At 51.0% G+C, this 15535-nt stretch overlaps 1 long non-coding RNA gene across 1 annotated transcript in view; it reads right to left on the minus strand.

Moving 5' to 3' along the window:
• Positions 1 to 15086, minus strand: part of LOC140422799 (uncharacterized) — an 83635-nt gene extending 68549 nt beyond the window's left edge. Inside the window, exon 1 of the long non-coding RNA XR_011947613.1 lies at positions 14637 to 15086. This is a non-coding gene — a long non-coding RNA (uncharacterized lncRNA). The remainder of the gene's footprint in view (positions 1 to 14636) is intronic.
• Positions 15087 to 15535: the final 449 nt, after the last annotated feature.

The following is a 15535-nucleotide window of genomic DNA, read 5'->3' on the forward strand; positions in this document are numbered from 1 at the left end:
GACCACCCACACCCCCCACCCATCCACCCACCCAGCACCCTCACCCCCCTCCCCAACCCCACACACCCCACCCGCATGCACACCACCCCCCCACTCACAATTGCCGATCCACCGGCGGCACAACGGGCCGGGCTCACCCAGTTGCGGGTGGACGCGTGTCTATCGCAGGCCATGGAGAATGATGACAACCCGCCTCCGATGAGCTCCTGGCTCTACATCGTTGGACTATGTCTGACCCATGGCCACAGTACCACCATCCACCCGGACCATCCCTGCATGCGGCTGTGACACTGCAGCGCACGGTCCCGTCCTCTGCCCGGGGGATGTTGATGGCGGCCCAGGGGGAAGGGGGCAGACTCACCTGGGGCTGAGGTAAGACCACCCCTCACACACACACTTGCGCTCAACGTACATGACACCCCCGCACACTTTGGACAGAGCACAAAGGCAGCTTCGGTAGGTGTAACATTGACTTTAATAACCAAAGGAGTTCATGCACGTGCCCTAGCGCCTAAAACTCATCTGTGCCCTGCACCCGTGCCAACTTACTCAGTGTCTAATTGTTTGGCCTTACGGGCCCTTTGACTACGTCTACGTGGTTCCCCAGACGGTACAGCAGAACTGGAGGTGGACTCCTGTGATTCCTGCCCTCTGACACTGGATCCCTTTGGCGGCCGTTTCCTGGGGCGTCCTGGCCTAGATGGGCCAGGCTGCGGCCCGGGCGACTGGGATGGCGAGCTGCCAGCCTGTCCTGCCCGTTGCCCACCCGATGCACCTGGGACGGAAGGGGGGGAGTCCGAGGTGTCGCGGTGTACCGGGACCTCATCTACAGAGGGAGCCGGGACGGACCACACCACCTCCTCCTCCCTCGGGGTGCCCGATGGCCCCCAGGCCTCTACATGGGTGGGGGATGCGAACGGACTGGCCATCCGACGCGCCCCCGACATCTGGCGCTGCCAGTCCTGGAGGCCCGTGCTGGTATCGACAGGGGTCTGCAGGTTTGCAGCCATGGAGCCCAGGGGGTTGTCGAACCCTGTCTGCGACAGTGCGACGCCAGCTCGCACATGGCCACTGGCGCCGATGCCCTCAGCGATGGCCTGCTTAGACTGGGCCATGGCCTGCAGAGACTGGGCCATGGCCTGCAGAGACTGGGCTATGGCCTGCTGAGACTGGGCCATGGCCTGCTGAGACTGGGCTATGGCGTTGAGCGCCTCTGCCATCTGGCGCTGGCACTGGCTCATGGCCTCCTGTGAGAGGGCAGCCATTTCCTGGGCCACAGACGCCGCCTGCACGGAAGGCCCCAGGCCTCGCAAACCGTTCCCCATGTCTGACACCGTCGCACCCATTGCCTCCACCGCGGACGCCACCCGTGCGGTGTCAGCCTGGGTGGCACGCATGACCGGGACCACTCCCAGCTCCTGGACGCGGGTGGACTCCTCCACCTGCGACCGCAGCCGCCGCAAGCCACCCGTCACCCTATTCGCTCGTCTCCGTGTCGGTGGTTGCATCGGATCTATGTGTGGGTGTGGTAACTGCAGGAACCCGGGATCCATCTGGGCGGCAGATGTTCGCTTGGCCTGGGCTGCCCTCCGACCGCCCGGTCCCTCTGCTGCTCCTACCTCCACCTGCTGTACCGGGACGGCTGTGTTGTGCGCACCAGTGAGTGTACCAGACGCCTCATCACTAAAGTGCCCAACCGTGGTGAGTGTTTCTGCGATGGTGGAGGGTGTTGGTGACAGCAGTGGCGTTGTGTCGTGCTCTTCGTCCCACTCTGAGTCCATGGCACTTTGGGGTGGGGGTTCGTCTCCACCCATCCACTCTGAGTCACTGTCCGGTATTTCGTCTTCCCGGGTAGGGGTGTCCTGGGTAGTGCTGTCCCGGGTAGTGCTGTCCCGGGTAGTGCTGTCCCGGGTAGTGGTGTCCCGGGTAGGGGTGTCCTGGGTAGTGGTGTCCCGGGTAGGGGTGTCCTGGATAGTGGTGTCCTGGGTAGTGGTGTCCTGGCTCGGATGTGACGGGGGCCTGTGGCTGCCCCCCTCATCGCTGGGTGGTCGCTCCCGCACGTGACGGGGGTGTCGTCTCCCTGTTGCTCCAGGTCTCTCCGTCTCCCGTGGTCTCCGAGGGGCATCCTGCGGGCGTCGCATGCTGGAGGGTTCGGGTCTCTCCGTCTCCCGTGGTCTCCGAGGGGCATCCTGCGGGCGTCGCATGCTGGAGGGTGCGGGTCTCTCCGTCTCCCGTGGTCTCCGAGGGGCATCCTGCGGGCGGTCTGCATCTGCGGGGATGGGTGCCTGGACGTTTGGTCCTGCGATACACAATGAAGCATGCATGGTTAGACATCAGGCAGTGATCAGGTGATACGGGAGAGGGGGATATAGGGGAGGGGGGATATGGGGACGGGCTGTTGGTGGCTCACTTGCTCGTGGGGCCCCGACCTCTGCATCAGCAACCTCCCGGTCCTCAGGTCCGCCAGCCAGTTCCAGGGCCCTTTCCTCGTGTACGGTCAGTGGCCTCTCATCAGCGGGCCCTCCTCCAGTCCTCACATGCTCCCTATTGTTGTGTGCGCGCTTCTCCTGGGGGGGGGGGGGGGGGGGGGGGTGGCAGGGGTAAAAGGCAACAGTGTTAGGCAGGTATATGAATGCACGCCATCGGTTGCGCGTGCATTGCAGAGGTTAAGGTTAGGGCTGGATTCACTTGGGGATATGGGGGATATGGGGGAGGGGGGATATGGGGGAGGGGGGATATGGGGGATATGGGGGAGGGGGGATATGGGGGATATGGGGGAGGGGGGAATATGGGGGATATGGTGGAGGGGGATATGGGGGAGGGGGGATATGGGGGATATGGGGGAGGGGGGATATGGGGGATATGGGGGAGGGGGGATATGTGGGAGGGGGGATATGGGGGAGGGAGGGATATGGGGAATATGGGGGAGGGGGGATATGGGGGATATGGGGGAGGGGGGATATGGGGGAGGGGGGAATATGGGGGATATGGGGGAGGGGGGGATATGGGGAGGGGGGATATGGGGGAGGGGGGATATGGGGGAGGGGGGAATATGGGGATATGGGGGAGGGGGGATATGGGGGATATGGGGGAGGGGGGATATGGGGGAGGGGGGATATGGGGGATATGGGGGAGGGGGGATATGGGGGAGGGGGGGATATGGGGGAGGGGGGGATATGGGGGAGGGGGATATGGGGGATATGGGGGAGGGGGGGATATGGGGGAGGGGGGGATATGGGGGAGGGGGGGATTTGGGGGAGAGGGGATATGGGGGATATGGGGGACGCTCACCCTGCCTGCTCTGACGAGGTCGTTCACCTTCTTGTGGCACTGGGTGCCTGTCCGTGGTGTTAGGGCCACAGCGGTGACGGCCTCTGCCACCTCCCTTCACAGACGCCGGCTGTGGCGTGGGGCAACTCTGCGGCCGTGCCCGGGATACAGGGCGTCCCTCCTCTGCTCCACCGCATCCAGGAGCGCCTCCACATCGCGTGACTCGAACCTCGGGGCTGAGCGACGGCCAGCCATCAAGTCGGGTGTTGCGGTCGGCTGTTCCGGTCGGATGGGGGGGAGCTGCGCGGCCTTATGAGCCGTCACGCCGTGCAGCGCGTATGACGCTGCACGGCGTGAACCACTGCGCAAGCGCGGATCCCGTTACGTCGCTGCTAGCCCATTTCGGGCCGCAGACTATTCTGCCCATTTTTATGACGTGACGCAAGTGGGATTTGCGCCGTTTTTTGCGCCGATCGGCGGAGTTTCCGCCGATAACGGAGAATTTCGCCCCATGTCTGAATCAGCGGCCTTCCGCCAGCAATATAGCATGGAACCCATGCATTAACATTTTTTTGTCTAAGTGCCGCACAATATGGTGAGAAAAGACGCCATTGCCATCAGCGGGCTTAACGCTGCTTTTTCCACCGAACGTCAGACTTTGCCGATATCGGGGGAAATCCCAACCTTTGACTTGGCATAACCATGAGCTGCCCACTGCTCCTGGTGAATGAATGGAATCCTTTTGCTGACTGATGCTTGGCATTAATTGTTAACCCGCGACTCCACTTCGCTGCTTGGAGGACATAATTGCTGCCGCTGTGCCCCCTTCGCTATGGCCTTCACTCTCCAAGGCTGCATTCCCGCCTTCCACAGTGGAACTTTGACGTGAGGCTATCAAGTTGTGCCTATCCTTTTAAAAGCACAAAGTCTGAATTCTGGCTTGCTGTGGTTTCCTTGGCAATGGGGTTTCTATCCTGTGTAATTGACCTGGATCTTGTCATTGTGGTGGCGCACATTCCCAACTGCACCCACAACCCAATCGCCTACGAGAAGCCCGTGCCACATGTGGGCTTGTACCCACCTGTAATAAACCCCACCAGGCCCAGATTGATCTTCCCTTGGGGCTGCTGAAATATGAGCTTGCCCTAGTAGGTGGAGACCTGCCCAGCTGGAGCTCTTAATAACTTAGTATTAAGACTGGCCCGGGCAGGGACAGGCATGTTTGTTGTCCCACAAGACTTATCCTGCGTGTGTGTGTATTTCCTGCCAAAGGCAGATTCTTATGACCATGAATAAACCAGCGTTCAACCTTCTGTTCGGCTTCCTGAGTCTTTATACCACCCCATCGGGAGGCCGTGCACACAGTCACTTACAGGGTTCCCTCTCCATGAGAACTTCACATACCCCTCCCGCTACACTATGTGTTCCCATCTATAGGCTGCAAGTGCCCCCTGTGACCATCACCATACCCTCGGCGGCCCTTCGTGAAGGTTATAACAAAGCCCTAGCCCATCCCTGTAGCTGGGGTGCACCATGCTTCCAACAATCCTGCTGCATTCCCTCTGCTCTTCTGCACTGTCTCCTTTCTCTGACTTCAGACTGGGGTCCACATAGCCCCTCCACCGCCTGTCATCTGTGACTCCTTTTCATTTCACAGCAGGAATGTCTGCGTTCTCTGACTGCTGTCTGCCAGCCCTTGAACTTACACGGGATCCTTCAATTGTTCCTGTTTCCAAAGAGAATATTTACAACAGTGACCTTCACAAACCATTGCAGCCCCAACCTGTTAAGTGTTCATGTGAACCACCCCTAACATGACACACTAACAGGCCCCCACCTCATTTTCTGAACTCTCTGTGCATCTCTCCTGCCTTTAGATCCTCTATTTTGTCCGTGTTTTGTGCATCCTTATCAGGGTCCAGCTTTCCTCCTCATGGTCTTCCCTCTGCCTTCCATTTTTGTCTTCTTCATCCACCTCCTTGCCCCGCTGCCTGTCATCATGAGCCCTCACCCTTCCTCCTCCTTCCTTGCATAGTCCCCCTTGTCTTCATCAGCCTACCAACCCCTCCACCCTGACTCCCCCCAGCCTGACCTTGCACCCCAGTCCAGGTTGAACTTTGGACCTTTGTTACGGTACCTGGATGAGCCCAGCAAGCAACACAGTCTTGCCCAGATAGACACTACTGTGTGGCAACAGGGGGAAGGAGACGTGTACCCCCCAACCCCAGCACAGTACTGATCTGAGTCAGTAACACAGAAAGTGGAGTAGAATGGGTTAACAGTTATGGTAATATGATAGTGATGTGAATTATCATGTGACAATGACTTCACCAGTCATGTGCGTGAGACTCTGGGGAGCAGATGGAATAATCTATACACAAGAGATGTGCTTACTTAGTAGCTCAACTTGTTTATGGTGTATATAGTGTAAATAAATTGGGCGCGATTCGCCGATCGCAGGACAGAGTGTCCCCGCCGTCGTGAACGCCGTCGCGTTTCACGACGGTGCAAAACGGGCGCCGGCACTAGCGATCACAGGGGGCCAGCACGGCGCTGGAGCGGTTCACGCTGCTCCAGCCGCAATTCCTGCCGCGCACTGGGGGCGGCGCCACCCTGCGCATGCGCAGTGGCTTTACGGAATGCGCCGGCCCCGACGCAACATGGCGCGGGGGTTCTGGGGCCGGACGCGCAACAAAGTAGGCCCGGGGGGGGGGAGAGGCAGGCCCGCCAATCAGTGGGCCCCGATCGCGGGCCAGGCCCCATCGGAGGACCCCCTGGGGACGGAGGCCCCCTCCCCCCTCAAAGTCCGCCCCCCGACCCTTCGCGCAGAGTTCCCGCCGACAGTGACCTGGTGTGGACTGCGCCGGCGGGTCGCTCCTTTTTCCGCGCGGCTGATCGGTCCATCCGGGCCGGAGAATCGGCGGCACAGCCTTGTACAGCGACCAGTGACCGGCGCCGTGCCAAATGCGCCAGCGCAAATGGCGCCGATTCTCCGCACCTCGGAGAATCGCGCGCCGGCATCAGGGTGGCGTGGCGCGGTTGCGGCGATTCTCCGGCCCGGTGCGGGACTGGGAAAATTGCGCCCATTAGTTTTGAAATAACCAACCTTGGTCAGACCAGAGTTACTTATGAAGGGAAGGAAACCTTCCCAGTATAGATTAGCGAAACCACAAGCCGGTTTCAACAATTTAGTAGCACTATTGCTTCGCTCTTTTTGAAGTAAAAGCATTTTAAATCCACGGTTCCTTAGCTGAGATTTTGCTCACCAATTTATGCCCCAAATGTTAAAAACAATAAAGTGTAATCATTTGAGAATATTAAAAGTCACCATAGTCCCTGGTGACCATAGGCTGCTTTCCCCTTTGGGGGGGAGAGCTGACTGGTGGTGATTTAACCTGAGGATCACCACACCTCAGGCAAGGGGCAAGGTTGAGAAGGCCTCATGAATAACCTCAGCCCGTATGGGAACCTGACCTGTGCTGTTGGCCTTACTCTGCATCACAAACTAGCTGTCCAACCAACAGAGCAAAACCGGCCCCCAATTTAGCCATTGTTATCTGTACAACCTATCAAAAACATAATTCTGTATTTTAAATATACAAGAAAGAACTTGGGCGAAATTCTCCCCCAACGGCGGGATGCCCGCCGACTGGCGCCAAAGCCGGCGCAAATCAGACGGGCATCGCGCCGGCAAAAAGGTGCGGAAGTCTCCGCATCTTTGGCGGCCTAGCCCCAACATTGAGGGGCTAGGCCGACGCCGGAGGGATTTCCGCCCCGCCAGCTGGCGGAAATGGCGTTTGTTGCCCTGCCAACTGGCGCGGAAATGCGGCGCATGCGCGGGAGCGTCAGCGGCCGCTGTCAAGTTTCCCAGCGCATGCGCGGGAGCGTCAGCGGCCACTGTCAGTTTCCCGCGCATGCGCAGTGGGGAGAGTCACTTCCGCCTCCGCCATGGTGGAGACCGTGGCGGAGGCGGAAGGGAAAGAGTGCCCCCACGGCACAGGCCCGCCCGCGGATCGGTGGGCCCCGATCGCGGGCCAGGCCACCGTGGGGGCACCCCCCGGGGTCAGATCGCCCCGCGCCCCCCCCCCAGGACCCCGGAGCCCGCCCACGCCGCCTGGTCCCGCCGGTAAATACCAGGTTTGATTTACGCCGGCGGGACAGGCAATTCCTGGGCGGGACTTCGGCCCATTCGGGCCGGAGAATCCAGCGGGGGGTCCCGCCAACCGGCGCGGCCGGATTCCCGCCCCCGCCCAATCTCCGGGAGCGGAGACTTCGGCGGGGGCGGGATTCACGGCGGCCAACGGCCATTCTCCAACCCGGCGGGGGGTCGGAGAATGACGCCCCAGATGTTTTAAACTTTGAATAGTGCACAGACCAGAGTATGGAAATATTTAGGCATTGATAAGCCTGTGTCAGAATAGAATTTATTAATTTGTTGAATGCTGGTAGTTACCTATTCATTAAGTTGTTACTGAGAAACTGGGAGAATTACAATACTATTAAAGACAAAGCTACAATATTATAACAAGACTGGGCAAACTCTGGCTGGTCCTGTACCTTCCTAAGGCCCAGTATTATTGCACATACAAGAACATCTGAAGGTATCCCCCTCGTTTTACATGCTGTATAATCTTTTAGACAATGGCTTGTGGAAAAATGCAATGTCTGCCGGTACTGAGCCAAAACAAGAAGATCCTGGTGCAATTCCTGATCTATGGATGCAAAATCATAACGGGTAGAATTTTGCATCTGCTGAGCAGGCAGGCACTGGCCCAGAAGTGCATTAAACGGCATACAATGGCGTTGGATGCGTCCCGATCTCTCGCTTCACTGAGGAGTTCTGGTGATCAGAGCTCCCAGCGTACAAAACCTCAGCTACGCATTCCCCGCTGAGGTCCCTTATGCAATGCGAGTACCAGGAAACACATGGCTAAACACGCTGGCTATGGGACTTTGTTCCCAATTAGTTGAATCAAGCCCTGTGAATTGATGTCAGCTGGAATCGGAAATCATGGTTGATCAGGTACCATCCGCCGAGCGTGCACTTCACCTGTGAAATTCTCCCCATATCTTTAGATATCCACAAGCAAATCATTCTGTAGTTAATTCTGCTACTCCCCATCATACTTTACAGCAGCCATGGTGAGTTGAATCCTCTTTACATCTTGGGCATCAATAGTCCATAATATTGTTTAATTTATTCCATTTTACAATTTTTAGGATTACATAAGAATATTTGGATTTTGAGCATGTTGGTATTTGCAAGGAAAATGTTCATAAGCTACTTTGGCAGTCATGTGGAACCTCTCACGTGTTGTGAGAAGCATATTATGCAAAGAATCACAGGATCTTTACAGTACAGAAGCCCATTCAGCCCATCTAGTCTGTACTGGTCCTCTGAAAGAGCATCCAACTTAGTTCCGCTCCCAACCCCTTATCCCCGTAACCTTGCACATTCTCACTTTCCAGATAGAAATCTAATTCCCATTTGAATACCTCAATCCAACTTGCATCTCCCACCCTCTCATGAACTTTGTCCCAAACTCTAACTACCCTCTAGATAAAAATAAATTATTGGCATCTCTTTTATGCCTTTGGCCAATTATTTTGAATCTGTGTCCTCTAGTCCTTGATGTTCAGGATCTCAAATCCCTCTATCAAGTCTCCTCTCAGTCTTCTTTTCTCCAATGAAAACAGTCCCTACCTCTCCAATTTATCCTCATAGCTACAGTTCTTTATCCCTGGAATCATTCTTCTGAATCTCTTCTGTACTCTCTCCAATACCTTTACATCCTGCTTCAAGTACTGTGCCCAGAACTGGACGCAGTACTGTAGATGAGGCCTAGGTAGCATCCTTAGACAAGTTCACCATGACCTACTTACTCTTATACTCAATGCCCCTATTAATAAAGCCCAAGATACTACATGCTTTATGAACTGCCCTCTCAAAACGCACCACCTCCGTCAATCAGTAATGTCAATTTACAAAATTCATATATAGCACATCAACAGCACTGCCCTTATCAACTTTCTCTGTTACCTCCTCCAACAACTCCAGCAAGTTAGTTTTTTCCCTTAGTGAATCCTTCTTAATTAACCTGCATTTGTTTAAGTGATGAAAGAGAAAATGCTGGAAATCTCAGCAGCTCTGGCAGCATCGGTAGGGAGAGGAAAGAGCTCTTTGTTTAAGTGACTATTGATTTTGTCCCTAACTGTAGTTTCCAGAAGTTTCACTCCCCGAAGTCAAACTTACTGGTCTGTAGTTGTCGGCATTATCCTTGCACACCTTTATGAACAAGGTGTAACATTTGCAATTCTCCAGTCCTCTAGCACCACCCCTGTATCTGAGGAAGATCGGAGGATTATCACTAGAGGACGAAATCCGGCGGTAAAATTGCCCCTGAAAAACAGCGCGGCACAACGCCAGATGCCAATGGTAGATGCCAGCAGATTCCACTTTCAGATCTACCCGGCTCGCCATGCCTCGTGACATCAAAGGCGATCTCATGAGACTTCGCGATGTGAATCCCACCTGTTGTAGTCTCCACAAACGAGAAGACGACCAGATATAACGGCACCCGTGGGGGTCTCCCAAGAATTTGGAGCCCCCCCAGATGCTTGCCCTCTGGACAGGATGGCATCTAGGCACTGCTGGCGCCAGTCAGGCACCCTGGCACTACCATCCTGTCACCCTGGCAGTGTCACTTGGGTGGCATCCAGGCAGTGCAGGGAACGAGTCTAAGTACGGCCTCAGCTGCACATTCCTTGCTGAGACGCCTGATCTACCTGGATGGGTGTTAGATAGTGGAGTATTTAATAGTGCTCCAAGTGCCGGGAAACACTCGGCTAATCACACCACTACAAGACTCTGTCCCCATTCGGGTAGATTGCGCCCAGTGTCTGCAATTTCCACTCTCACTTCCCTCACTACCCGTGGATGCATCTTATCTGTTCCTGGAATCTTATCATTTAAGAGAAGGCAGTGGATTAGTGGAATTGTTGCTGGACTAATAATCCAAGAGACCCAGGGTAATGCTCTGGGGACCCTGGTTCAAATCCCACCTTGGCAGATGGTGAAGTTTGAATTCGATAAAAATCTGGAATTAAAGGTCCACAAAACTATTGTCGATTGTGGTAAAAACCCATCTGGTTCACTAATGTCCTGTTAGGGAAGGAAATATGCCATCCTCACCTGGTCTGATCTACATGCGACTCCAGACCCATAGAAATGTGGTTGACTTTTAACTACCCTCTGAAATGGCCTAGCAAGCCACTCAGTTCAAGGGAAATTAGGGATGGACAATAAATGCTGGGCCAGCCAGTGACACCCGCATCCCGTGAACAAATTTACAAAAAGCAAAAATAACCTTTCTAACACCTCCACTTCTCAAATGTAAATTCCTCAAATGTACTAGTTAACTGCTCGCTCACCTTGGCCTGGGTAGCCTCTTCTTCCTTTGTGAAGACAGATCAAAGTATTTGTTTAATCTCTCCGCTATTCCTCCTGCCTCCATGCGCAAGGACCTTTTTATCCCTAATCGGTCCTATTGGCAAACCACCAGGAATAGGATAGCATGAGGTCTGCAGCATTTTATATCTTGGGTTATGGGCTGTTATAACCCACATTAGAAAAATTTGAGCAGTTCACCAATGATAGACGACTGGTCTGATGTGACAATATGACAAATCATGGAGCTTCTGGCCTTCCTGTTCTTTGCTGCCAGTGCTACAGTATAAATTTGCATAATGAATAATAAAATGCTGGTTTCTGAGCAGATCTGGTCAATAACAAATATTTTCTACACAAAATCATTAGCCCTATTTCGCATATTCCCAATGCAAACAAGTGTTGGTGCCTTGAAACACACCCCTATCTGCCGAATCCTGTAGAATAGGCACAGGTGGGATTCCTGGAAATGGAGAGAGAGTTAAAGGGAGTTGCTCCATTTTCAGAAAGCGCCACAGTCCTCGCATTCCCACTTTCACAATCACAACTTTATGGATGCATGTCTGATCTGATTCAACAGTCGGCTGGAATGTCGGCAGATTGTGATTCCTGGAACATGAGAGGAATTGTGAAAATATTCTTCATTTGCTTGCGCTGGTATCTTGCCCGAGCATTACAGGTGGTACCAGGCACTGCAAGTTCAAAGATAGAGCCTTCAACACGCCATCAATTTAGCAAACGGCCCCACCACATCCTGGTGCTAATCCAGCTCATTTTGTACTGAATGTGCTTTCTCGTGTTCTTGGATCACATCTGCTTTCTATTATAGCAACATCTGTAATAACAATTTTTGTTAAGCTTCAAATGCTAAAAGTCATAAAGTACAATTGGAGGAATCCTTATCACCATAAGATGTTTCTCAACTCACGTTCTGAATCCCCCCCCCCCCCCCCCCCCCCCCCCCAGCCCAAACATTAGCCGATGCCATTGTTGCAGGAATATGAGCATTCAGGTCTTTAAAGTGTTAATTAGGAATCAGATTGCAAAGAAATGTGCCAATCCCCACATACCCATAGCACACATCTCTGGAAGGGTATTTATTAATCTGCTAGTTTGTGATGAATTCAGTTGGGTTTGCTGCACAGATCATCGCTAAAGTAGAGATGGCCAGATCATGTTATCTCTGATTAAACCAGCCTTGTTTGGAGTAAGACTTTATCTCCTGTCATTAGTAAAAAGCTAATTTATTACACCATTTATTTTCTAAAAATCATTAAGTAAAGAACTTAAGTTTTAATGGCTTCATTAAATTTCAGAACCCATTAATCTAGACTACTGTAAAGAAATCCTTCAAAAACCGACCTCCTATTTATCAGATTTCCCAAGAGCGCAAATATGTTGATTGGAACATTCACTGCATACTTATTTTAAAAATTGTCTTTAAAGATTGGATACGAAGGCATTCAATTATTATTCTCCACTATAACAGCAGTGTAATATTTTGCACCTGTGCCTCTATGTGTGGGACTCACAAGGGCACACTAATTAGCTCAGTACTATTATTATTTTGTCTAAATGCAGTGACGTTACTTCAGTATTACTTTGCAAGGCTATTAGATAAATGCAGATAAGGAGCCTTCTGGCATTTCTCTGCATTGTTCCCAAGGTTTAAATGTTCTCCTTGTTGGTCAAATTGGAAACAAAGGCAGGGTCTGAGCAGATTACGCCATAATAGTCTCCAATTTACATGCTACTATTTCAGCATTTGGTTCAATGCAATGTTTTCCTTTTCAATGGAGCCTCACACTGATTTTACACGTTATACGCCAATTATGCCAACGTGTCCAGATTCCTTTCAATGGCAGTTAGCTAGTTCCACAAATGTGTCTACATCAGCCTTTTGTTTTGAATGTGCGTTGTTTGTATTACATTTCATCTTCCACCATACTGTCTATTTTATCTCCAGTTCCGGGAAGCACAAAATGCTGTGGAGACATTGCTCTCTCTCCACATTCATATCATTGATGAAAGCTCTTTTGTTTACACTACCGGGTCGTCATTGGTGCTATGAGTGCTGGGTTAGGCTCGCCCCTATGACGTTCTCTTGTCTTAACTTGCTCTGCACACAGAGCAAATGTAAAGGAGATGCCAGGATTTGCCAGCAGATTATTTGGAAGCTCGAAATGACAGTCGTAGTGTGGGAAGTCACAATGCCGAAAACAAGTCTCCCATGAATGGACCAGGGATCATTGTCCAACTTGATTTAATAATATTTGATGGGGTGCAAAAATTGGGAATATTTCCAGTCAGCAATACTGATATCAATAACAATAATGAGTACAAAGTTAACCCCTCTTCCCCAACTCAACAAATTATTAATGCAGTGATTGATGTCAGAGTTATGGACCAAACGAGTGCAGGCAGTCCTCAGATTTACAATACAATTGGTTCCTGAATACCACATTATAAGTCAAAATGTTGTAAGCCAGAACCGATTTTCCCATGGGAACAAAGGTATTAATGGGCTGGAAAACACTCATGGGGGGGCTCTCAACTTTCGTCCTATCAAGTCACTGCGGTGACTGTTGATGCCTGAACGCCTTAGCACAAGTTCCTCCGTTAGTGTGGGGGATTTAATGAAGCCACTCAATCACTGTCAGTTGTCTGCTTAACTTCTGTGAGTCTGAGCGCATATTAAATATGACATATAAACTCATTAGAATCGTGACAGAAACTTAACGGAATAAAACACTTGTTTCCAACCTAATAAAGATGGTTCTACCTGTCCAGTCATATAGATGGACAGCGCAGAAAGTCAATGCGCACATATAAACATGCTGCCTTGGCGTCGTAAATTTGAAAGTGACGTTGTAAAGTCGAAAAAGAATGTCAATTTATAAATGTCGTAAGTGTCACTTGTCGTAACTCGAACGGCTTAAAATCGAGGACTGTCTGTACGCTACTCAGAACCAGTATGTTTCCTATCAGTCTATGTATAGCCAAGTAAATTAACCTGGTTCAGGTGTTGGATTTGGTTTGAACATGCAAAGTCAATCAAAACTGGAACGCTTTCCCCAAGAAACACAGCTGTACATGCGTAATGTGACAAAATTCTGAATCCACTTATAGCCTGAAAATCTGTTGAACTGACGGAATCTTTTTGGGGGGGTGGGGGTAAGTAAAGCCTTTTTTTCAACCCCCAAGTCAATGGATCATGAAATCGGGTGGAGAGTAAAACTGGGCATTTGACTGGAATCCCACATGTTCCCGTCAAGTGGGTATCGTTAAAGTCACGGCTAAAAATATTGTTTACAGCTACAGCAATTTAATTTGGTATAAACGGGTACACGTAATACAGCCTGGAACCACTCTGAAAGAAGAAAAGAAAGAAAGAGGAAGAACTAAAAGAGATTAAAAAAATAAGAAGGGAAACATTAGAGGAAAGAGAAAAAGAATGGAAATGATGAAAGTAAAGCTAGTGAATACGTTAGAACATGTATTATGTTTCAGATCCATTTTAACTATTTTTTTTGGTTCCTTTTTCTGAAATCACTCCAATGGGAAAGCTCCGGAATCTCGTACCTTTGAAGAGTGTCTATTCTTGCATTGAGGTCTGGTAGTGTTGCATGGACTCAGGAAATGAACAGTGAGGATCTAGTAACTATCTTTAGCTACTGGGCTATTCCAATGCCTTATAAGATCTTTGTAAAGCAATGTAGCACCAATAGTCACAATTTTCAGTCTAAAATAGCAAGCAAATTCATATTACAAAAGATAATGAAGCATATGATTTTATAATAACCTCATATAATATGATTCCATGTTGCTATTTAATCTCACGTGGCAAAATAAAAGACATTGCAACAATAATAATCCTTTGTAAATAACTTACATAAATGCATTGAGTTTCATTTCTTACCACTGTAGGAGTTAATATAATTTAATCTGCTCCTTAGAAATTTGAATCCAATTTGTTCTTTCGGTAGTTTCAAACAGATCAGTCCCTTCTCTCAGATTTTCAGATAAACTCTCAGAAACATGAAAGCCCTTTTTATTTGTGTCTTGGAAAAGTTTGAACTTCCGACCACTCGCAGCTAAGGAGGAACTGAGATTCCTATGCAAACCAACACTGTCGCGTAGCATTATTCCTCCCTCTAGCCGGTAACTGACAAAATGTTGCAGTATCAGGATAAACATGCTACACGATCCTGCCTCAGCTGCTATTAAATTCCTCAGGAGCTGCTCTCCTCGTGTTTGCTTGTCTTCTCAAGTCTTCCTCGATTTCCCTGCCAAAGATGACAGGTTATAGGATTCGTGCTCCCAAATATGGGAAGGCATTGTAAAACTTACAAATGAGGGAAGCATATTCTACAAAGTCATTGCACCCTAGCAATGCTGGATACAAGAAATGTCAGCTTGCCCCTGGTATCCACTGTTGCCATGGTTGCCAGCTAGAGCATCCTTCTAAAACATAAACGCTCAAAGTGCTGGGCAACTGATCTTTCGCACTGCAGGCTGAGCACTGAAGCCTTCATCAGGGAAGTCTGTGGAGCCAAATGGAGACATTGAAGGATGCTACAATGGCCCTCATTGTCTGTTCTCAGGTTTTATCACCACCTTCCCAATGGTGACCACAAAAATAAGTGGCAAGGTCGAAATCCCACGGGAAATGAACCTGGCTCCCCGCCATCATTGTCATGTGTTGGCTGAAAGAAGAACTAAAAAGAAAAATCCGAGAAGGGGTGAGGGAAAGCCTGATCAGCGGTGGGGAAGTAGGGGGGCGTGGGGGTGGTTTTGGGGTGGGGTTGGGGGGGTCAG

Source organism: Scyliorhinus torazame, chromosome 5, assembly GCF_047496885.1.
Source record: "Scyliorhinus torazame isolate Kashiwa2021f chromosome 5, sScyTor2.1, whole genome shotgun sequence".
Classification (NCBI taxonomy): Eukaryota; Metazoa; Chordata; class Chondrichthyes; order Carcharhiniformes; family Scyliorhinidae; genus Scyliorhinus; species Scyliorhinus torazame.